Raw genomic sequence first — 24,280 nt, 5'->3', positions numbered from 1 at the left:
ATAGAGAGCTGCAGGAGGGTGTCCTGGTCATTAGAAGAGTGATAAGATCCGATTTATATTTTTAGAATTACTCCAAGGCCATCTTAAATGGATTTCATGGGTGAAGACAGTGAAATGAGTTAGAAAGTCACTGTAATAATTCAGAAGAGAAATATATATGAAAGACACATCTGAGTGTACAATGCCTGATATATAGTTGGTGCATAATAAGTGATGGCTTCTTTTCTCATTTGACAATTCTCTGGGTTAGTGATGGAAGATGTGATGATCACCATTTTACAACTTGGGGAATTGAGTTGCTGGTTCAAGTGACTTTCCCTAGGGGATTTAGATTATAAACGGCAGGCCAGAGCTACCACTTTTGTGTTTTTCTTTCAGATTCAGCACTCTATCAATACCTAAGAGCTTTGAGGAGACAAATGAAAATAGCAAGTTTTTAGATAAATAGAATATACATTTTGTGTATATGGCCTTCAAGTGTCCAAGTATGAATCAGATCCTTCCTTAACCAAGTCCCATCTCTACAGTACATCTATTCCACAAATACTTATGGAGAGTTTATTATAAGCAGTAACTGTGGACACAGTGAAGAAAGAAATAAAGATCTTGCTCTAAGTGAACTTAAATTCTTCTGGGTCAGTGAGATAGTCAACAGGAAAGTGAAAAAATGGATCTTATGTTTATAAGCAATGGTTAAATAAAGGTATGTGGCAGATTGATTAGGGGACAGAAAATAACGGGAGTTCTCTATTAGAATAAGTGATCAGGAAAGACTTCTCTGAGGAAATGACATTTGGGTTTATACAAAAAAACAAGATTTGTGAATTCTATAGGAAAAGATCATTTCAAGGAGGAAGAAGGACCATCAAAGATAAAGACCCCCAAACAAACTATATTGTATAGTTTAATTAGAGATCATCAGAGGGCCAATGTGGATGGCAGTGAAATAATATGATTGAAAAAGAAGATGGAAAGGGGTGCAGGAAAAGGGTGCAGCTTAGTTTTTTTATTTTTTCTTTTTCCTGAGAGGCAGTAAATAGTGATAACATCTACTGAAAAGGTATGGATGAAACTTTGGGGTAAAATCAGAACATGATAAGGTTGAAAAACCTTCTGAAAACCCAAGTAGAGATCCTGGGCCACTTGATATCAGTAGAGAGCTCAGGAACAGAGGACAATTACAGAAATAGAAATAGAAATAAAGGAGGCATCAATACACAAAAGTTTTCTATAGCTACAGAATTAGAGAAGATCATCTAGGGAGGGAGTCTATGTAGAAAAAATAGGGTAAAAGACTAGATTTTACAACATTTATATTCAGGGAAGAGGAGGAGTTCCTGGCAATGAAAACTGAGAAGCCGCTGATGAGGAAGAAGAAACACCAGAATAAAGTGTTTTCCCAGCAGGCCAGTGACAAAAGCATTTTAAGAAAGAGGAAATAATCAAATATGTCAGATGCTCCCAAGATGCAAATAAAAGGATGACTGAGCATTGACCAATGGGCTTGGGGAAATAGAAGATATCAGTGACCTTGACAAATGGGGGGTTGGCAGAGTGATGGGGATGGAGGCCAAATAGAAGTGGGTTAAAAGAAAAAGGAAAGTCCACAAGTGGACACTGATAACTCATACCCTGTCGGGGAGTTTGGGAAATTGGATAGTAGTTAGAGGAAGTAAGAGGGCGCTTAGGGGGATTTTAAAATGAGAGATATTACAGACTGTGTGATAATGAGAATGGCCCAGTAGGGAGGGGAAATTACACTTGCAGGGAGTATGGGCAGGGTAAATCTTTTCAGATGAATTTATGTTGGCACAGCTAGGTCGACTTGTAAGCAGCCATGCTGAGAAGAAAACCGGAATTAGCTAATATTCATTGTATACATATATGTGGAGGCATTCCATGAAGCTTTTTCCCATATAACACATACAACTCTATGGTGTAGGTACTATCAGTTCTTCTAATTTACAGGTGAGGGAAATGTGTCTTAGTGTTCCAATGACTTGTCCCAAGGTCACACCATTAGTGATGGAATCTCATTTCAGACCTGGGTCCACCGGCCTGTGCACTTAATTCCTGTACTGTAATGTAAGAGAAAAAAAGCCAGGGCTTCTGTCCAGATCCATGAGGAATAGCTCTAGATAATCAAGGACAATGATATATTTCTTCTCAGTGCTGCCTGGAATGTTTATCAAAATTACCAGGTGTTTCAGTAATAGATTGACATCTCAGAGTTTTGGTTACTCATTCCAGAGTTGCAGGATGTGGGTTATTCCTGTAATCTGTGCCCAGAAATTCAGCCTACAAGTCACTATTTCACAGAAATTGTCCTGAGGATAGTTTCCTTGAGTATGTACCATGCAATATGCTTTTTACCATTTTGCCTGTAGTTCCTCAACTGAATTACTACAACAACAACTCCACAACTTTTTATTGATCTACATTGAATGAAACACTGTGCTAGTTGTTGGGCATATATAGATGAACAAGATAAAGTTTCTGTCCCCAAATGTTCAAAGTAAGAGACAGATTCAAGGTGAATGGTGCCATATCTAGGTTATTTCTGTCAATAGAATTGAATTGGGTTCTGTTGGGTCTTCACATCATTTATGCCCTGAACAAAACTATACCAAAAGCCTTGCATTTGGGGAACATAGAGAAGGGAGGTAGACAGTGAGAGAAAACATTTTTTTTTTTCAAAGAGAAGGATGATTGAATGCTTAATTGATTTCCTACCACAGTCAAAAAAGAATTTGAGTAGGTTTGCAAAGATACAGAACACAGAGTTCATATGATTAAGGGCAGAAATTAGGGACAAGAAAAATAAGATGACTTCAGAATAGGGGCTGAATACCTCTCAAAAGTTGTGAAGATTTGGCCAAAGGTAGGGAAACAATTCATATACAAATACAGAGCAGATGCTCTGTAATTGGATAGAAATGGAATAATTATGTTAATCTGTCTTTTTTAAATCTTAAAAGGCTTTTAATTCTTTGTGTAAATTTAAATTTAAAATATATTCATATTACTTGGCCCTTGCTTCAATTTCTCCTTTCAGGACAAAACTATCCTCTGGTGTCACCTTCACTCAGCATAGATTTTTCTCATGAGGATCATATCAGCATGAGGTCTTCCTCTTCCGCCATTCACATGTGCCCACCTGGCTATTGGGCAGATGTTCTCCTGTAGGGTACACAAATCTTCCAACATTAAGTTTTAATTGCATCCCCATAATTGTTGTTTAAATGTTGACATTCATTTTATGAGCTGATTTTGCTATGCTAATCAGTGCTCCATTCAATCCAGAACAAACAAATAAACAATAACAAAAACAAGAAAAACAGAACTCCTATATATATAGCTGGTGACTCAAATAGCACCACAAATCACGACCGTGACTAATGGCTTGATGTCTATCACAGGACGAACACAGACACCCCCCTCACACAGCTTTCATCCCCATAAACAAAATCTAGTCTGATTTGTTTTAGAATAAATTTGATTTGAGAAGTCACTGAGGCTCTATCAATAAGCAAGAAACAAAATACAGTTTCCTTCCAATGGAATGGAGGTTACACTTTGAGGAGATTGCTTTTCTTCTTCTTAAGGGAATTGGGAGAAGCAAGCTGGAAACTCCTTCCCCAATGGCAAACATAGGGGCCAGTTGTTCAGAACCTCAGATGCTTGTCTTCAAACCCTTTGGGCAATAAGAGAAAAGTTTCAACTTGTCAAGAATGGGATCAATCAAATGGGTTTGGGATTTGGAGTCCAAGGACTTGGCTTTGGTGTGAATTTGGCAAGGACATGGATATAACCAAAACCATTACGTGACTCTGGGCAGCCTCATGTCTCTTATCAAGATTTTGTTCTCTGATGCTTTCTGTAGCAGAAAGTGATAATAAATAATTGAAACTCTATAGGTCGTTGTAAGAATTAAATGAGTAAATATATGGGCACCTGGTGGCTCAGTCAGTTGAGTGCCTGACTCTTGATTTTGGCTCAGGTCAGGTCATGATCCCAGGGCCATGGGATGGAGCCCTGTGTCCAACTCCACACTAAGCGTGGGGCCTGCTTACGATTCTCTCTCTCCCTCTCCCCCACCGGTGCACTCTCTCTCTTAAAAAGAAATTTAAAAAGCCATCCTTTAAAAAAAAAATCAATGCAAAAATATACTTGAGTGTTTTATAGATGATTGAGTTACAAAACATTGTGTCTTAAAATGTGTTTTTATACATAGTTGATACATAACATAGCTTTTGCCAAGCCTCCTAGACTTTTTTGAAAGTCCTATTCCAATTTTAGACATAGAAAGAAGTGGGGATTTGAATTCTGTGGTTTAGAATAAATAGATATTTCCACTGCTGTGACTCCAGATTTAATATTCAAGAAATTATATATTTGATATGGCCTTAAAGTTAGAGAAATTTTATCATTGTTAAAAACCAATCCCCAAAATAGTTTTCAAGCCATTTTCTTGTCTGGTTGACAGGGACCCAATTTTTCACGAGGGCTTTCAGTTTCAGGTCCTCTGATTAAAGTCCTTTTCCTGCAACACCCAAGTACATCACTGGAATTTAGCACCCAAGTTCATTATTGGAATTTAGCATCAATCCGATAATGAGTCAGAGAACTATCAGATACATTCCTGATTGCCTTGGGGTGGATTACAATTTGTCATCTTGATAGAAGGCAGGAATAAGGGATAGAACTTTATTTACAAATGTTGTGCATATTGTCAAGATTGCTGCCCTGATTTTAAAACAGCTGTTAAGTTCTGGTCTTCAGCTGCCAAAGAGTGGCAATTCTTCCTTAGTGTGGTGGGCTTGTACAGAGTAATTTCCCCACCTTGATTTCCAATTCCATATGGTCTGCTTCCTGAGGGTGTTTCAACAGTTGTTGACATCTGTCCTCCTCAGTATATGGTTTTGTCCCTTTCAGGGCAATTAAGGCAAGCTCAGCCATGGCATATGCTTAGTCCTCCACAGTGAAATCTCAGTAATATAAACTCTGGGGGAGGAAGAGGAGAATCAAGAAGACCAGCTAGGGGTGATTGCAGTTTCGCAAAAATCTCAAATTTTAGTGTATGGAAGAATTATAAAGAAACCTGTTAAAATACAGATTTTAATGGAATGAGGTTCAAGATTCTTCATTTCTGTGAGCTCCCAAGCAGTAGGGACACTATTGGTTCATGGAACATCTTTGAACAGGAAGGGTCTATGGTGGGTCCATACCTAATTGCTTCTTCTATTCTCTCTCCTGTGACTTGACACTTCAGTGCAGTGGTTCTCTGCCTGGGCTGCATGTGAGTTCCAACTAGAGAGTCTGACTCCACATTCAAGAAATTCTGATTTAACTATTCTGCTGGAAGGACCAGAAATATTTTCAATTTTTTTCAATGTTTTCTTATTTATTTTAGAGAGAGAGAGTGAGTGAGCATGAGCAGGGGAGGGGCAGAGAGAAAGGGAGACACAGAATCTGAAGCAGGTTCCAGACTCTGAGCTGTCAGCATAGAGCCCAACCCGGTGCTCAAACTCACAAACTGTGAGATCATGACCTGAGCTGAAGTTGGATGCTTAACTGGCCGAGCCCCACCGAGGTGCCTCCTTTTAAAAATTTTTTTAATGTTTTATTATTTATTTTTGAGAGAGAGAGAGAGAGAGAGAGCATGAGCACGGGAGGGGGCCCATAAATATTTTTAAAAATCTCTCCAGGTAACTCTAGTGCATGGTCCAGACTGAGAAGTATGGCTTTGGATTACTTGGCTTGATCCCAGCTTCATACTGTGACACTGCTTTCAGGTCTCTCTTGGCCCCATGCTTCACAGCCTGTAGACCTGTTACCCCATTCAGTTGATCCCCGGATCTGAGAACTATGCTGTTGTCCTGACTTGTCCAGCAGAGAAACCACAATAGAAGGTCACTCTCTCTTCATTTGGTGTCCTCCGTTCTTGATGCTCCCACAACATCGTTATTTTATTTTACCACAATTTGTTTATATGCCCACATCTCTGCTATTCAGCTACTCAAGGATGATGACTGTATCACATCCATCTTTATTTTACCAAGCCCTAGTATAGCATACACAATCTGTACAGATGTACAGAATAAATGAATCAATGTAGTGTGCTTAGTGGGCTCCCGGAAGATCTCCTTAAAATTCTCCAATGAGGGGTTCAAGTATGGAATGTGGAGGTTATACATAGCTGCCTCCACTTCCTAAATGTGGGCAAGAAAATCCTGATTGAAAAGAACACAGACTAAAATAAACATCAGTTAATAACCTAACTTCTTATTTATTCACATAGAATTGCCTTACTAAAAATTTCAGGATAATATTACTCCTATCATAATTTCTAACACTTTTTTATAGAGTTTATTACTTCTTTTCAAAAGTAAACATATGAGTGTATGTATGTATGTGTGTGTGTTAAAGTGTGTGAATGTATATATATATGTAAAATTGTGTGTGTGTGTGTGTAGCACGTGTTATTATAACTTCTCATTTTACTGATGAGGTGACCCCTGGCTTGGAGAGTTTCTATAGTTTGGCTTAAATCACTTAGCTGGTAAGTGGCAGTGCCGGGATTTAAGCCAAGTACTCTGAGTCCAGAAATCGCTCCCATAAAAACCACCCCATACTAGTGCCTACCTTCCACAGATGGCCTGGCTACTTCTAGAGCTGTCATACTTACCCTAAACACCTGTAAACTCCTCTCTTCCCCCACCCCTCCTTTTTGTCTGTTTGTTGTTTATTTTTAATGGTTATATCTCATGGTATGTTCATAACCAAATTAAATCTAAATTTCTAAATGCGAACATCCCTTATTCCCTCTCGTATATTCAATCCCTCCTTTCATCTGGATCTTTCCTATCAGCTGCCAAACACCCCTGAATGGTTCCAACCACTAAAAAGAAGAGATCATTATGTAACATGGTGGAGGTACTAATGACAGTATCACTGTAATGGCAATCATACAATATATAACTGTATCAAATTAACATGTAGTATTGTGTAGATTTAAGGTGTATAACGTGTCAAATATAATTCAACAAAATAAAAATTAAAAAATACCCTTGAAACTCTAAAATTAAAATTATAATGAAACTCTCAAATTCATATTCAGTTTCCGTCTCATCTCTCCCCTTCTCTTTTATTATATTTTATAACACCCTTTCTTCACCTCTGATTTAATCCTCAGCCCGATGTAGCCTAACATCTACCCTCATCACTCCATCAGAAACAGCTCTCACTCTGCCACGCATGACCTCCACACCATTAATCTCCTTTAACCTGTTAATTTCAGGCATCCTCTTACTTGATCTTTCAGCAGCTTCTGACAGTGTTAGACACTATCTTCCTTAAACACTTATTTCCTTGACTGCGTGATGCTATACTGCTCTGATTGTTCTGCTTCTCTGGCTGCTTATCCATCATCTTTGCAGATTTTTCCTCATCTGTATAACAATTAAATGACAGAATTCCTTAAGCTTTTCTCCTAGGCCTTCTCCTCTCTTGCTCAGTGCTGTCCTTGTACATGGTGTTTTTCATCCTAAGATTGTCTTTACCACTGGCTATATATATATATATATATATATATATATATATATATATTTCATATTATATATATATTTCATATATATATTTCATATTATATATATTTCATATTATATATATTTCATATGTATATATTTCATATTATATATATTTCATATTATATATGTGTATATATATATGTATGTATATATTTACCACTAGCTATAGACATTGTCTTTGATCTGTCAATAATCTAATTGACTGATCCTCTTGTATGTTTCAAGGGTCCATCAAAACTAAGCAATTATTTTCCCTACCCACCTTCTGAGTCCCAAATGAATCATCTTTTTGGGTCCTCTATCCCAGGGAATGGTGACTTCTTCCATCTGGGTATGCTCCTCACTTACCTACAAGTCAACTTTGAATCCTCTCTCACTCACCTTCTCTAACCCTTGATTATACCTCTTCAGTACACTATTATTAAGACAGTGCTTTCTATACTTAAGACAATTTTTGGGTATTTTACTTTTTCCCCTATCTTCTAGGAGTCAAATGATTATTACAGCCTGGCCAGTTCTTTTGAACCCCTGAAACAATGTTTACTTGAACCCTTAACTCTTGATAATCTTGAGTACTTTTTTTGTTTTTAACTGAGAGAGAGAGAGCGGGGGAGAGGGCAGAGGGGGAGAGAGAGAGAGAGAGAGAGAGAGAGAGAGAGAGAGAGAGAGAGAATATCCCAAGCAGGCTCTATGCTCAGTGTAAAACCCAACACAGGGCTCCACCCCACAATTTTGGGATCGTGACCTGAGACAAAATTAAGAGTAAGAGGCTCAACTGGCTGAGCCACCCAGGTGCCCCTATTTTCTTGAGAGCTTTTAAAATTCTAAGTTGCACAGAGCTGTGTCCATCACTAAATGTTGATGTTGACCCTTCCAAGTCACTGTTTCTGCTACTACAGAATCCAATTTTCTCTCTAAAGCTCAGCGTGAACTCTGTGCAAACTGCCTCTTGATTCTCTCCTCCAGCTGATGAGCTTGTTATGGGGGAGAAAGAACACAGAGACCAGGGATTTTTTTTTTCCTCCTTTTCAGCAGTCTCTTTAGGTTCACATTTTGTTCAATTGACAAGTACTCGCGTCTGCCTTCTCTTTTTCTATTTCTGGAGCTTTCTGAGGGGTATTTAATGATTTTTCAAGCATTTCAGTCTTTCCAGTTGATTCTCCCCTGCCTGGCACACATGGAACGCAGACCCACACATCTCTGAGAACAGATCCATTGCAGTCTCTTACCTGAGTGGAAACAGATGCTCACTGCAGAAATACGCTTCAGATGGTTGCATGTATAATAATCATCCTTCTGAAGACAGACTCCCCATGGAAAGGGAGCAGAGCACGTTTAGACTAGAGCTGAATAAATGAAAAAGAAGAGTTTAGCAAAGAGGGGGCCACACATTGAAAGGATACTCATCCAGTATCAGCAAATCAATGCTGTGAGTAACTTAAAGATTATCTAGTTCAGCCTTTTTGCTTTACAGATGAGGAAATGGAGTCCCAGAGCATTGAGATAACTTGCTCCTAGATAGAAAAACTAGCTATTGCATTGCAAAAATCTTTTGCTGCCCAGGCCTATTTGAAGACCAGCCTGTACTCTGATGATAGGCTCCTATGATATTCCCTCCTTCTCTGGATGTTGCATATCCCATCTATAATCAATCAATCTCCCCACACACACTCTTTCTTCCTTGCCCTGGGAGTTAAATTTGTAAGAAAAAAAAAAAAAAAACATCTGAAGCATAACAAGTGTGGTTACCTTTCCTATACATATTGTATAGAAAATTTTAGATTTTTATTATTGTTGTTTCTGTTCTTGACCCACACCAACAAAAGGGTCATCCTGGGTATTTGACCAATTGTCCTAATACTGGTTAAATTTTTCTACCTCTCTTTGAACCAATTTACACCTGGTATCGGGCATTTGTTTCCAAGCAATGAGGCAAGGCAGTATTGAATTAACTACAATGGAAGGGACTAGGGAAGAAAGGATATTTCAAGGTGCAGTAGGGAGTAAAGAATTCATCTCTGTGGTCACCTGATAGTGGTGATGTGATTATATGTAAGAAAGTACCAAAATATGGAATAGAAATTGAGCTTCTACTACCACAGACCTACATCCTCTAAGCCCATGGGATTAGATGCTATTTTCTCAACTTTGGATCTGTTTTGCCTTTAACAATGGACTAGAAAAGCTAAGAAGACTGTCTGAGTACATTGTGGAGAATTCCATCTTTATGCAAGTATTTGTTAAAAAGGCTTCTAATACATTCGGCACTTTTATGAATGGCTAACACTCCCCCTCTAAGAAAGTAATCAAGATAGAGGTAGCCCCTCTTCACTTTTTGCTTCTATTTCAACATATGGAAGGAACACCCAGCCTCTCAACAGCTCTAAGGGGTCATCCTAGCTGCTGAGTCATTCAATGTAGGTGGATAGTAGGACTGTAGTAAATGGCAGACTTATATTGAATAGTTGGGTTGAATTCTTTGCTAATTGTTTCTTGAAAACTGTATTCTTACCTGTGGTAGATACTGATCCATATCCATCCTTCCCTATTTTTCCTGATCTACTCAAGGGCCCCATCAATGTTTTTGCCTGCTGTGGTTCAGTGTCCCTTATAACCATATTTGGTGCCATCCATTGGCTAAGCTGTCTCTTGTTGCTCCTCTCTGGAGTCTCTGAACAGAATACTCTTTTTTTTTTTTTCCACTGGAAACCTTCCCCTAATCAGTGGTAAATTTTGCCTTTTTAAATATTGCCCTATCCTGTAGACATGTCTAAGTGACAATCTCATGGTCTTTTCTGTGTAGCAGACCTGCCATGGCAAGTCCTACATGAGCTAGTGTACTCTGAGTGGGCATGTAATTGTCCTTTGTCCTGATTCATTGTTTTTTACTTCCTTTGATCAATCAAGGGTCTTTCATGCAGTTAACTCTACCTCTAATTCTGGCTCCTCCCAGAGTAAGCCCTAGGCACAACCCATGTGATGACTTAGAATGTTACGAAAAGTCTACAACTATTGGTATGAGCTAGTTGGCCATTTATTAAACCATATTGTCAATTTTTGGACCCAATTCTCTCACCAACACCAAATGCCCAATCATTTGAAAGATCTTTTTATTTATTTAAAACATAATGGCAATAATAAGAGTTCTAAACTAGTGAAGTGTTATCTATGTGGGTGAGACAAATTTTAATTATGAGGCTCATTCTGATCAACTCTAAAACAGAGACGATTTCACAGTTGAGAAATTGTTTCAATGGCAGTATATATGAGAAACTGAAGAGGTCAGATCACTTGCCATGGACAATCAAAATAATAGAGAATCTGAGAGTTGAGATTGACCTTGAGCACCCTGTAAAGAATCTCCTCCATATCTAGAGCATCCTTGATGGTGGCCTAAAAATCCATTGCTAGCAAGTGAAAAGGGCAGGTGGATATTCTCTGTAGTACATGTGTCTCCAAATTGGCAAAACTATAGAAATGACAAGAAGAAAAGTGGCTTTTACAAATACTTCTATTGATTTTTGAAAACAGCTTAAAATTTAGATTTTCAGATAGGAATGATAATCCCTGTGTCAGTTATTATATAGAAGTCCTCCAAAAGAACGCTTTAGGATAATTATAGCTGTATAACCTTCTGTATGCCAGACATTGTATTTTTTTACAACACTCAACACTACAAAGTATCAACAACTCCATTTTATAAAGGAGACAATAAATGAACTAGTAGGGAGGAGAACCATATCTAGGATTTTGCAGGTCATAGGTAGAAAAGAATTAGATTTGGATCCAGAAATGCCTGACTCTGGGTCTATGATATTTTCAAAATACTTTGCTGTCTCTTTCTTCAAGCCAAACAGCAATTTTTTTTAGAGGTGCCTTTCTGATATCAACTTAGGCAATGACTTTTATCATCTAGGCATTACATAATATATTATATATAACATTTTGTTTCAAAATAAGCTGTTATTTGGTGATTTGGGGGAAAATATTTGACTTGAGCTGGGCTGCAAGCATAGCACAATCACTAATAATAATGAGGATGTACCACCGATGCAGTTTTTACAATAAGGAAGCCAGTTTGAAAGACTTTTTTTATGGATGGTAGAGAAAAGGATAAAGGGACAAATAGGTGGCAAAGCCTGCTTCTAAGTCACTACCAGGTTTGCTGTATTCAAAAGGAGTGAAGAGGTTTTTGACTGACCCACTGTCTACATGGGTGGAAGAGAAGGTGGTTCATTTTGAGCCATCCTAGTTCTAAGGTGTCTAAAATCTACACATAGATCCTTCTGGTCCATGAGTGAATTCACTTCTGCTGCACCCCAGCCAAGGAAAATTTTAATGTCTGCAGTGGGTTGAATAGTGGCTCCAAAAAGTTATGTCCAAATTCTAAACCCTGGCACTGTGAACGTGACGTTATCTAGAAATGGGGTCTTTGCAGATGTAATTACATTGTTAAAGATCTTGAGATGAGATCATCCTGAATTAATCAGATGGGGCTTCAGTTCAATGAAACGTGTCCTTAGAAGAGGAGAGAGACAGAGAGGGAGAAGGCCATGTGAAGACAGAGGCAGAGACTGAAGTTATGTTGCTCTAAGCCAAAGTGACTATAGTCAGCAGGAGATAGAAGAGGCAAGGAAGGGTTCTACACCAGTCTTTGGAAGGAACCCTACTAGCACCTTGATTTTAGATTTCTGGCCACGACAGCTGTGAGAGAAAAAAAAAATTTTTTTTGTAGTGTTGTAAGTCATCTAGTTTGTGGTGCTTTGTACAGCAGCAGCCCTAGGAAAGTAATGCAATGTCTAAATGGCAATGGCTCACTCAAATGTTTTCTTCCTTGCTTCTGCCAAGGGGGTGCTGACTCTTCTTGCAAACTACATGCAAGAGCATTATGCATGAGCTAAAGTGAATTCACACTGTACCGTTCCTCTTGGAGATTCTCAGTTCCTACAATGAATTTGACCAATGAGGATTTGAACATAGGTGGGAAAGGGAAAGGCAGGCCCTGGGCTCACTTTTTCAGCATGCTTTCTGACTTAGCAATGAAAGTACCCTGCAGAATTGCTGAGTCAAAAAACCCGATGCTAATATTTGCTGGGCTGAGAATAAACAAGAACAGAGTGGGCCACTGGTTTGTATTTCACAGTTGGATGGATCTTTTATCATCTGGAAGTGACAACTCTGTCAACATGTGCCCCTCTTTTTTTTTTTCTACCAGTTTTATTCCAGCTAATACAGCCATAGTTATTAGTTGATATGTTGTGACTTTGTATATTGTGGCATAAAACAGAAATCGTATCTACTGTAATAGCCAATCCTGTTTCTTAGTAAGCATTGCAATTACCCAGGCAAAGTGATTTCCTGCTGAGAAAATTCAGGCACGGAACCATAAAATATTATCTGTTCCTTTTATCCCCATGACATCTTCACTTACATTCCTAAACAAACCACCCTCCAAACAACATGTTTGAATAAGTGCCCCCAAACTCTTAATGATGGTGAGTGATTTTCTTTTTATAGCCGGGGGCTTTGAATTAAGGGGATTCTGGCAGAGGGCTAGGGAAAGTTGGGTTTAACCCAAGTTTGAGAAAATATTAGGCTCTGGAATGATGGCAGCTATCAGTAGTGCAAACATTTAAATGCATCAAATCAGGGAAACTCCTTCCCCTCCTCCTGCTTGCTTGTCAATTTCCTACATAATAGTACACTTTTCAGCTTTCTCACTGAGGTATTTTCCTGCTGTTATCCTCAGGTGCAACAAATATCTGTTAAATATCTATAGCCTCCCAGACAATGTTAGTTGATTTATATACTTTATCATATTAAATCCTTGAAAATAACAATGTAAGGGCAGGAATTATTACCCTTGTGGAGCAGAAACTATGGGTTAGAAAAATTCCTTGTCCCAAATCACAGCCTAAATAAATCTCAGGGCTAGGGATTTCAGCTCTGGTCCTTAGGCCCAAATTATTTATTTCTCCTTTTTGTTTAAAAAAATTAAATTGGTCAAGCTTTTCTTAATATGACGTAAGAAATGTGTGTCAGGGCAGGTGCTTTCAATGGGCTTTATTTCACAGTAGCATTTACTATGGTGGTAACTGCAGAGCAAGTTCTTCAGGGTAAGTTAGAGTAGGAGACCACTCTGTATGGGGATATTTAATTTTATTAAAAAAATTGCCCTTCACACTGGAAGCATTTAATTTTTAATGTGCTAACTTTAATTAAGTTTAATTAATGCTGCTGAGTGTAGTAAACTTTAAGAATTTCAGATGACATCCCTAGAAGCCCTGAAACATCTTTCTTACTTGTTGAATCTACCTTCTGGCTGAATCGCAACTCATGCCTCAACAGAAATTGCTTACTCTTTGCTCTCTCTGAATCCATGCTATCATCTACCCATTTGTTATATGAAATCCAATGTGTAATTGAGTCTTTGTCCAATACTTTGTCAGTGAGAGAGGGAGGGAGCCCTGAGATCATTTATTATCCTAAATAGTGTAACTGAGTTCTGCCTTTCCTAGTTAATAGCCAGGCTGTCTTCTTGAGGGTTTGCTCCGTTTCATTTCATCCTGCTGTTTATATTACAACTGGTGCTTCAGGGGTAAAGGTTCTCCTCCTACACAACTGTGTAAATTAGTTTTGGAGAAAAAGTCCTGGAGCCTAGTATCTAATCCTATGGGTTTCCAGGTTTTGTTTCTAGGTTCTTGGAAAACAAGAGAGTAGGTACCAACAGATGTCCTTTAAAGCTGGGATACAGAACATCTTTCAGATTCAAGCTACCAGAAATATGCCCCTGGAACAGTTCTGCAAATTTACTCAAGACTGACTCAGGTCCTTTAACTGAGTTCCTTACTAGTTCCAGATCTCAATGTGACTCTCCTCTCAGCTTTTCTCCGGTGGTCCCATAATCTCTGTCTTCCTGCCTGTCTTAGCTGGGGCTGCGGTAATAAAATCCTACAGACAGGGCAGCTTAAACAACAGAAACTTATTTCTCACCATTCTGGAGGCTGGGAAGTCCAAGATCAAGGTGCTGGCTGATTTTGTTCCTGGTGAAAACTTTTCTCCCTAGTTTGCAGAGGGAAGTCTTCTCACCGTATCCTTACATGGTAGAGGGAGAGGGAGAGGGAGAGAGAGAGAGAGAGAGAGAGAGAAAGAAAAAGAGAAAGAAAAAGAAAGAAAGAAAGAAAGAAAGAAAGAAAGAAAGAAAGAAAGAAAGAAAGAAAAAGAAAGAAAGAAAGAAAGAAAAAGAAAGAAAGAAAGAAAGAAAGAAAGAAAGAAAGAAAGAAAGAAAGAAAGGGATGGATTGGCTCTCTTGCATCTCTTCTAATAAGGGCACTAATCCCATCCTGAGTGTTCTACATTTATGACCTAAGTACTTTCCAAAGACCCCACCTCCAAATATAATCACATTAGGAATTAGGACTTCAACATAGGAATTTTGAGGGGACACAAAATCTAGTCTATGGTACTGCCTGTTAACCAAGAGGAGCAATACTTGTTCTTATCTAACACCAGCCTCACCACCTATACGTTGGAGCCCAGCTCTTGACACCCTTCTCAAGGACTTGGTTCTAGAAGTCTCCATCTTTCCTGCATTGTTTCTTTCTGATAGAAAGAGGCATTCCTTTTGCTGTATAAATATGCTGTTAATTCTCCCACCTTAAAAAAAAAATCCCCAAGTAAAGTGAAAACTCCTTGTTTTCACTTCCCCTGTCACCTGCTACCTCATTTCTGCGTTCCCCTGTATAGCAAAATTCTTCAAAGGATTCATTATCTCTACTTCTTCTTCTATTATCTTTTAAACACTCTTCTATCAGGCATTTATTTCCACTGCTAGTTCAGACCGGCTTTCCCAAGCCACCAATTTTCTGAATCCTTATGGTCAGTTCTAGTCCTCATTTTCCATGGCAGAAGTTATCATGATGGACCACTTCTTCCTGACTATACCATCGTCACTTGGCTTCCAGATGCCATACTCTCCTGTTTCTCCCCCTACCTCCATCATGATTGCTCCTTCTTAGTTTTTCTTACTGTTCTTCCTCTGTAACCCCCTTCCTTATGACTTCAAAATTTATTTCCAGCCAAGACCTCTCTCTTAAACTCTAAGCCCATATATTCAAAGGCCTACTTACATATAACATTTAACATGTACAATCTGACATGTCAGAACTGAACTCTGGGAAGTCTTCCTCATACACAAACCTGTTCTATTTACTTGTTTTTCGTATTTCAGTTGACAACCAAGCCATCTCTCAATTATTCAGTTCAAAAATCTTGAAATGGACTTCTCTATTATATACACCAAATCCAGTTCACCAGGAAATCCTATTGGTGCTACCATCATAATATATTCAGAACCCAAACATTTCTTAGGTTCTGCTCTAAAAAACCCCAGGTTCAAGATGCCATCATCTGAATCCTGGGTTACTTCAGTATTTCCCTAACTGGTTTCCTTACTTCAGCCCATGCTTTGTTTTAGTCTCCTTTGCTGTCTTTGCTTAGTTCCTTGTTGTTGTTGTTTCTTCTTCTTCTTCTTCTTCTTCTTCTTCTTCTTCTTCTTCTTCTTTTAATGTTTATTTATTTTTGAGGGAGACAGAGACAGAATGCGAGTAGGTTGGGGCAGAGAGAGGGGAAGGCACAGAATCTGAAGCTGGCTCCAGACTCTGAACTGTCAGCACAGAGCCTGACGTGGGGCTCAAACTCACGAGCTGTGAGATCATGACCTGAGCTGAAGTCGGACGCTCAACTGACGGAGCCACCCAGGTGCCCCAGTTCCTTGTTTCTTCTTAGAAGAAACAGTCTTCACTCTGTTCTCAACAGAACAGCCAGAGTGATCCTTTTAAAACCTAAATCATGCCCATCTTGTAAAGTGTACAGTGGTACCCCACTTTATTCTTAGTGAAAATCAACGTTCTGGTATCTTATAATAGAAGTAATGACTATGTCACAATAAATACTATTTCTGATACACATTAATCATTTACTTATGAAAAGTAAAGAATAGGTATCTCTTAAGAAGTCCTTTAAATGTTTGTAGTGAACTGCAAGGCTGGATAGAATGGTACATAAAAGGTGAGAAAATGTTAGACATTTTTATTATAGTCAACAAGTGTTAAGCATTTGCCATAAATAAAATGATAATTAGATAAAATGGGGATTAAAAGGCATAGACTAATCCTCTAGGGACTCATACAGATACATATTCATACAGGTGCATGGCATGAGTGATTCTCATACAAGGCAATGCTTTAGTAGAGGCACAAAGTGCTGATGGAATATACAGTAGGAATATTAGAATGAGCAGAGATTTAAACAGTTCTGAAATCTGGGGGAGATTCAGACACACTGGGGTAGAGGGCAGGAGTTGGTGCAGAACAAAGTCACGAAAGAAAAAACTTTCAACCATGCTACAGTAGCAATGAATAGTCAGGATGACTGAGGGGCAAAGTGCTTAGCTGACAGTGGAGTACTGAGGAGGTTGTGTGTAAGGCACAGGTGGAGACAAATGACACAAATTTAAAAGAGCCAAGGACTGTTGACACAGGATCTTAAATTTCTTGCCTTGACATTCTAATGCTTCTCTTTATTCCATCGGGAGTCATTAAACATGTCAAGGGAGTACCTTATTTGATTCACAGCTTTAGTTTAATTAATCCAATTGTAATTTATTAAATAGCCAATCTGTCCTCACTACTACTATTCTGGATATTTTGATATTCACAAAAAGCGCTTAGGCCATTTGACAAAATACAAATTCCAATGCCTATGTCCAGACATGATCTGGCATGGGTTCCAGGTAACCATATTGAACACAAGACTATGAGTGATTCTGTAGGCAGTTGGCACACTGACTCATTTTGGTAAAATACTAATTTATAGTGTACAAAGCTGTAGAAGCGCTCTCTATAGAAGAGAGTTTCTATATTTTAATATTTTAGTTTCAGAATCATCATTTATATTCCTAGTTTGCAAATAACACACACACACACGTACATGTACACATACACATATACATGTGTGTGTATAATACTTACAGACACAAACACTTCCCCTGTCTTTGGTCAGACCATTCAAAAATGTGATAGGCACTGAGATTTCATTTGTTTGTAGATCCCAAGAACAAGAGCATTCTCCTATAAAAAACATCATTGCCAAACATAAGAAAATAACAGCACTTAATGATGTCATTCCCCAAGTATATTTTATAATTATATTTTAAAACTCAAGATCCAATCCAGTATTACAGGGGAGTAAGAAACTTTTTACTGCCTCCCTCTGTTCTTCATGAGATAGAATAATTTGAGGAGTTCACTTGAAAGCTTCCATATTCTGAATTTTTCTATTTTTTCATGATTAAGCTCAAATTTAAAAAGAAATCTAAAAATAGTTACACAAAGGTGATGTTGCATACTGTCTATAGCATCACATCAGGAAGTGCATAATGTCAGGCCATCCAGCAAAAAGATATGTAACCATACAGATAAAACAATTTATTCAAATACGTATTAAACACAATATTCAGATTGTACTCCCTTAGAGGAATATGTTCCCAAGACAAAAATAACAACTGAAAAATTTTGAACTTCATCTTGCAGCATTTCTTGTTAGTGGTTTTAGTTTGGTAATTCTTTAGCTGTTTTGTATTTACTATAGATCATTGTAGGGCAAAGCAAATGAGAAAATATATTATTTGTAGAAATAAATTTTTGAACCCATTTTCTCACTATTAAAGAGACAAAACACAAGTAAGGAATGGCAGAAGTTGTTGAATTTGGATTAGAAGTATTGGTAGGAATTCATGATTAAAAAGAAAAAAGATTAAAAAAGAAAGTGTCCAGGAAGGAATGACAGTGCAAAGCCAAGCAGCACACCTATTTCTTAGTCATTGATTTCTAACTACCATTTCTCATTTTTAGTGTCAGAATTTCTTGGAGAAATTGCTAATTTCAGGAAAAGTACAAGTTGAGCTTAGAATAAAAGCATCCTTTTATGCCAGAGCAAGAAAGTGCTCACATATTAATGAAGTCATGTCAAAAGAACACGTGCTTACAGAAGTTGGCATGAAGGGGATTTAGCTGGCCAAATTTGTGATAATTTAAGACTCAATTTAATCATGATGACAACATTATAACATAATGAGTAAAATACATGTGTGTGTGTATATATATGTGTGTGTATACATATGTATATATATGTGTATATATATGTGTGTGTGTATATATATGTGTGTGTGTGTGTGTGTGTGTATATATATATATATATATATATATATATGAATTTACAGTAATGTCCCCAGCCCACCACCACATAAAGAGGGTAAAGAATGGAAGATAGGTTTTCTTTAATGCCAATTGTGGTGGATTAAAGATTAAATTATTTGTTAATTTCTCCATTTTGAGGCAAGATATTAAATCTGGGATGGATACATGTGGTAGAAGGGCTATAGTGATAATTCTAGGTCTAAACCAAAACATGTGGTAGAAGGGATATAGTGACAGTTCTGAGTCTAAATTCTAAGAATGTAGGAAAATTTTGGCTTCCTTATTCTTACAACGTTGGATCTAGTATGATCACATTCCCTCTCAGATCCCAATCACCATGGTGTGGGAATCCAAACTCACAAGGTGATGCTAAATTTGGGGACCCTGGTCAATAGCCTCAGCTGAGCTTCCAACTAATAGCTAATTTAACTGCCAGCCATGTAAGTCAGCTATATCTTGGAACTTCCAACTCAGTTGAACTCTTACATGACTACACTTAATATGATGTGAAGCTAAAGAACTAAAGAACAACCAGTTGATCCCCGTCAATGCACAGAATTATGACAGATAATAAAATAGCTGTTTTAAACCATTCTATTTTGGTATGGCTTGTAATGCAGCAATAGATGGCTAATACATGTAGAAGGAATATTAGCATAGAAAATCAACACTTTGTGCACCCAAATAATGGTCTCAAGTAAGGATACTCAATGGATGCTAAAACTTTTGGGGAAAATTAGCATAACAGTAATATGTATTCTCATCTAAGTACTTGCTATATATTAATTACCATTCAGTCAATTGTTCTTTTAAATCTCAGTAAATTTGAAGCCCTGGCTTATTCACTATTAAATATCATTTCTCATCCAGTTTGGAATAGAGTAGATTCTCAATAAATGCTTATTAAATGAAAAATAAATGAATATAAACTTAAGGAAATAGAAAAATTGAAAGTGAAATCACAAAGGACATTTCCTTTAGAAGACTCTTTTCTCTGTTTGATTCTTGTCCTCTAGGGTATCCATTTATCTCAAGAAGAGAGAGGCCCCCTATCTCCAGGGGAGAATGGAATCTTAAAACTGTATTTGTCCAGATCCTTTTCTCAACCATAAAAGACACATTACAAGCTAGCTGTGTACTACAGGCAATTCATGGGTCCTAGTGTCATGTGAATAACACTGAACTCTGAGTTGGATCTTACATTCTAGCAGAGATTTCATCCTTTACTCTCCCCTATGACCAATAACTAAGGCATTGATCATAAGCTTACACATTTCTTTATTTCTAATGTGGGGCAAATAAGAGGTTAAAATGGGAGAATATGTTAGCACAAGCAGGGAAATGTATTTAAGTAATACATTTTGAACATTATGTATTGTTGACTAGATGAAAGAGGGAAGGCTGAGAGGATATGGAGGCAAGGTAAAGAGCTAATACCTAGATATGAAGACAACAGGAAAGATAATGACATATTTCAAAAATAAAAAGTACTGAACAAAAAGAAAATATGGGGAAATTCAGAGTGATCCAAACATGGAAATAGGCTCTGTCATGTCCCAGATCTGTGATTGAGGATAAAGAATAGGAAAGATATTTTTAAAAAGACAGGGAGATGGCCACACTTGAGAAGTGGTTGGACAGATATTTATGCAGTGATTGAGTCATGCATGGTGAGGTGGACAGGAGTGGTGGAGGCAGGAAGACTGGACTGGTTAGCCATCATCAATCCTTTCTATTGTCACCAATACTGGTACAATTGGCCAAGAATACTCACTAGCTGAATTTCTCTGTTATCCAGTCCACTTCTTGCCTGTTATGTTTAACTAGTCATGGAGTAGAAAATACCCAAAGTTTTTATGGTTAATTGGTGGGTTAACAAGCCCACGGAAAGATTTTAATTAATTCCCATTGTGTTGATGAGAGAGCCAGGACTGAATGTAAGCATTTGCATTGGAGATGTTTGAAATCTTGAAGCTAGCACAGATGATGTCTCAGAACTGTAATCTGCGCTCTATATGAGGTTAGAATTTTCTTAAGATAATCAACCGTTAAATAGGTGTCAAGATGTGGGTGTCACACATTTAATTTATTTTGTCCACCACCTGACTTCTTCTGGTAGGTATTCTGATGTAATCAAATACCCCATCAATCTCTGAGTCACCTAGACCAGAAGCTCAGCACATAATTTTTTATTTCCTTCTTTAAAAATCAGTAATGAAAGGCACAAATGTCAACATTTATTTACTGAGAACTGAGTATTGTGGATTTTACTATATAATTTATTTAATTACCTAATTTTATCCTGGCAAAAATCCTATGAGGTAAGTTCTATTAGCCCATTACATAGATGAGGAAAGTAAGACTGATTAAGTGACCAGCCCATGGTTTCCCAGTTGTATCAATAACAGTCTAGCAGAGAATAATTTCTATTGAATATGTATATTTATGCATATATACACATACACATATATACATTACACACAAACAGGGCAGAAAAAGATGTTATAAGTATATAATAAAATCCAGAGTATTGGAAACTTTAAAGGTCAAATTGTCCAGATTTTTCAATACATGTTTAATTGGAACAAGATCAGATAATTCAAAAAGTCTACAGAAAGTCTGAGAAATTAGACTTGGCAAAAGAAACAATCAACAAGATTCTAACGTACATTGGGCCTTCTCACTAACTTGGGAATTCTCAGTGCTCTGACCACAGAATTCTTATTTACCCCTTTCAAAATCTTTTAAATCCCATTTAACTTTAAATTAAAACACAGAGAAAATTACACAAATGTATAGCATAAGCAGTTATGGTAAGATGAATACCTCACCACCCTTCCTAGAAATCCCTCCAATGCTTCTCTTTCCTTCTGTGTGTCAATCCACACAACCTCTCAAATGTCATCACTACTTCACTTTTATATTAATCATTTCCGTGCATTTATTAACTTTTTAAATGTTTATTTATTTTGAAAGACAGTGCTAGTGTGCACATGTGTAGGGGAGGGTCAGAGAGAGAGGGAGAGAGAGAAACCCAAGCAGTCTCCACACTGTCAATGCAGAGCCCAACATGGGGCTCAAATTCAAGAACCAGGAGATCATAACCTGAGCCAAGACCAAGAGTCAAACAACCAACTGAGCCCCCCAAGTGCCCCTCCATGCATTTCTTTAAAGTTGCACCCAAATGTGCATCTCCAGACACTATAGTTTGGTCTTTCTCATTATAAAATATGTATGTGTGAGTTTCTATTTACAGGTTCCCTCTTCATTTCTTTCTTTTCCTTAAAATATATTTTTTGAAGTGGGTCCATTTGATCTGTAGAGTTTCCCAAAGTCTGGATTTTGCTGCTTGCATACTTTCAGTGCAACATATTGTTGTTTTTGTTTAAATTCATCATTTCTATATAATATCTTTATCTCTTTTCTTCAACAGTGAGAATCCTGTTTCTCAAGGACACAGGGGATAGTGACATTAGAATGTCACATAATTATCATTTACTTACCCAATTTACATGTCCACAGTCCACAGTAAATATTACTACTGCTATTATAAATACTGAAAATAGTTAAATATTTTTGCATATGTTCTATTAACCGATTTAAATTTTTAAAAAATTATTTTGTATCTATTTAACTGAGTATATAACCCTTGCTTACTATATTTTCTTCCTTTATTTAATCTTAGCTTGAAAGTAACCATGTTTAATGCTTACCATTCATACTCAACTTGGTAAGCCTCTTCATTTTGGTTGACTAAAGCATGTACTCTAGTTAAGTTCCTCAGGAATGGCTCATGGGAATAAATTCCCCTGGTACTTGCATGATGACAACAGTTTGTGCCTTTACACATGAAAGTCAGTTTAGCTGGATATAAAACCTTTGGCTCATATTTTCTGTACTTAATATCTCTGAAATAAAATGTTACTATATTTTCTTCAGGCATATAACATTGCTATACAATTTTATTTCCTTTATAAGTCAGGTTTTGCTTAGATACGTGGGGGTTTTATGTTTATTCCATGTCTAATAATTTTACTATTTTATAATTTGGTGTTGGTCATTTAAATATTCTCAGGTAGGTATATGTTACTAATTTGATAGGCAGTCTCAAATCTTTTTTAATGTAATGCATTTTTTGAATTATAATTTAATATTTGTTTCTATTATCTTATTTTGGTTTCTCAGACTCCTATCATCTATAAGCTGCATTTTTTAACTTATCTTCCATATTTATTATTTTTTGGAATATTTTTCTGTATTACTGATTTTTCATTTTTTCTTTCTTTGCACCCTCTGTATCTTCTATGGTGCAATCATTTTGTTTGTTTTGTGCTCTTTATAATATAGTCTTTGCATTAGTTCTTTGCTGTTGCTGCATAACAAATTACCACAAAACTTAATGATTTATGACAACAACAAACACTTTTTCTCACCATGTCTGACTCAGAGACTTTTATGAAGTTGTGGTATTCTGAAGACTTGACTGAAGGCTAAAAGATTCACTTACAAGGTAAGTAACACTGATGGCTGATTTGTTAGTATTGGCTATTGGCAGGAGGTTTCAGATCCTCTCCTTCTTGGCCTTTCCATACAGCTTAATGGATGAGCTCACCATGTGGAAGAAGGCTTTTCCCAGAGCAAGAGATCCAAGAAGGCAAATGGAACATGCAATGCCTTTTATGACCTAGCTTCAAAAGTCACATTCCATCAGTTCCATGGTGTACTACTGATCAGTCCTGTGTAAGTGTCAAAAAAAAAATATTATAGGAAGGCTTAAATTTTAAGAGATAAGGGTCACTGGAAGCTATCATAATGTCTAAAGTATTTTTTTTTTAATTTTTGGAACTACTTCTTGAGTTACCTACTTTATGAGTTTTTTAATCTTAATTTATGTTGTTGCTAATGTCTTGTATCTATTTCTTATATCTATTAGTGCTTTTCAATATATATATATGTTTACTGTTCTGATATGTTCTTTGAGTAAGGCTTTCTGATATGCTTTTGTTATCTGTAAAAATGGTATTCTATTATTCTCTTTTCCCTTATGACAATTTTAAAATAAAATTTGACACTGGTACTTCTTTATTGCTTATTTTGTATGAAATTAGTTTTCTTGAGCTTTTAGAAGATGTGGTTCAGGGTAGCTATTATAACTTCACAGAGATTTCTCTTGTTTTCCTGGAGTATTCAGGGATATGATGGTAGCTTTCCAAGACAGTGGCTTTGTTATCCTCTCAAACCTTTATCTGGACCTCTTTTTGCCACATGTCTGCTCAATTTTGATTCTCCTTCTAGTAGTTTCTGCAAGGTGCAAGGCTCTCACCCAAAAGGGAGTCCTAATGGGTTAGTTCTTAATGTTCAGAGAATGTAGACTCTTCTATTTCCTTTAGTATTTGCTGTATAACCTTTGCATTCATCTGCTATTAGATTGGA

At 37.2% G+C, this 24,280-nt stretch overlaps 1 long non-coding RNA gene across 2 annotated transcripts in view; it reads right to left on the bottom strand.

The window, feature by feature from the left end:
* LOC122233697 overlaps positions 1-23,499 on the bottom strand; it is a 69,983-nt gene extending 46,484 nt beyond the window's left edge. Inside the window, exons 1-3 of one of the 2 annotated variants that reach the window (XR_006211363.1) lie at positions 23,281-23,499; positions 8,819-8,935; positions 3,015-3,180 (exon numbers count right to left, since the gene is read on the bottom strand). This is a non-coding gene — a long non-coding RNA (uncharacterized LOC122233697). Of the gene's footprint in view, positions 1-3,014; positions 3,181-8,818; positions 8,936-23,280 lie in introns of those variants that run through there. The other variant, XR_006211364.1, reaches the window with a different exon arrangement.
* Between the last annotated feature and the right edge of the window lie 781 nt (positions 23,500-24,280).

This window comes from Panthera tigris, chromosome E1 (assembly GCF_018350195.1).
Source record: "Panthera tigris isolate Pti1 chromosome E1, P.tigris_Pti1_mat1.1, whole genome shotgun sequence".
In the NCBI taxonomy this organism is placed as follows: Eukaryota; Metazoa; Chordata; class Mammalia; order Carnivora; family Felidae; genus Panthera; species Panthera tigris.
This window is presented reverse-complemented; position numbering and strand designations above follow the sequence as displayed.